Raw genomic sequence first — 824 nt, 5'->3', positions numbered from 1 at the left:
TCTTTTTCAACGGATGGCCGATTAGCTCAGTCGGCAGAGCGTCGTGCTAATAACGCGAATGTCATTGGTTCGAGCACCATATATTGTTTTTATCACATACAATGCAGCTTTGTTGACAACACTTTCGAAAAGACGTTACGCCTTCGCGTAACTTTAGGTTATTTAGTCATAGAGCGTTTAGAGGCGTCCATCATTTTGCACTATATCATCAAATTTAATTTTATTATTATTTATACTTATTTATTAAGAGACTGGTAGGAACCATATACAAGCTATCCCCCTCGGATGAACCCGTTGTATTTAACAACTACCCTGCGCTGATTCGGATGTTATTCGTTGAAATCAACAAATTGGGTTGAAAACCTTGAGACACCGAGCCACCTAGAAACCCAGAAAAAATACTTGAACAAATTTAATAAGGAGGCTCGATTTATGTAAAATTGACAGCATAACCCTCTTTCCCTGCCTTGAGGTGATTTGGATGATGAGATGGTATTGTTGTACGTTCGTTAATATCGTAATTTTAGTGTCTAAAATACCCATGTGGAAAATCGTAAGGGAAACAAGTTTTATTGGCAATTGGAATTTGTCGAAAATCTAAATATATATATAATTATATAAAAAAATGTGCGTCGGCCGGGAATCGAACCCGGGACAATTGCTTGGAAGGCAACTATGTTAACCACTACACCACCAACGCCCGCTGTTTATTGATATACTTTGCTGTCTCCAGAAAACTCAGACAGCTGCCTTGTCATTGCATTCGTCAAAAAGTACTACTTACTATTGCACTTCCTATATTTATGTTTAATTATCGATGTAAC

The 824-nt window shown here is 37.6% G+C and overlaps 1 non-coding gene across 1 annotated transcript; it reads right to left on the bottom strand.

Moving 5' to 3' along the window:
- Positions 1 to 628: 628 nt before the first annotated feature.
- Positions 629 to 700, bottom strand: Trnag-ucc. The gene has a single exon. It is a non-coding gene; the product is annotated as a tRNA-Gly (tRNA).
- Between the last annotated feature and the right edge of the window lie 124 nt (positions 701 to 824).

Source organism: Anneissia japonica, unplaced genomic scaffold, assembly GCF_011630105.1.
Source record: "Anneissia japonica isolate Jap-2015-1 unplaced genomic scaffold, ASM1163010v1 scaffold16085_len2147_cov132, whole genome shotgun sequence".
Lineage (NCBI taxonomy): Eukaryota > Metazoa > Echinodermata > Crinoidea > Comatulida > Comatulidae > Anneissia > Anneissia japonica.
The sequence above is the reverse complement of the archived record's forward strand: the minus strand, read 5'-3'. Positions and strand labels throughout refer to the sequence as shown.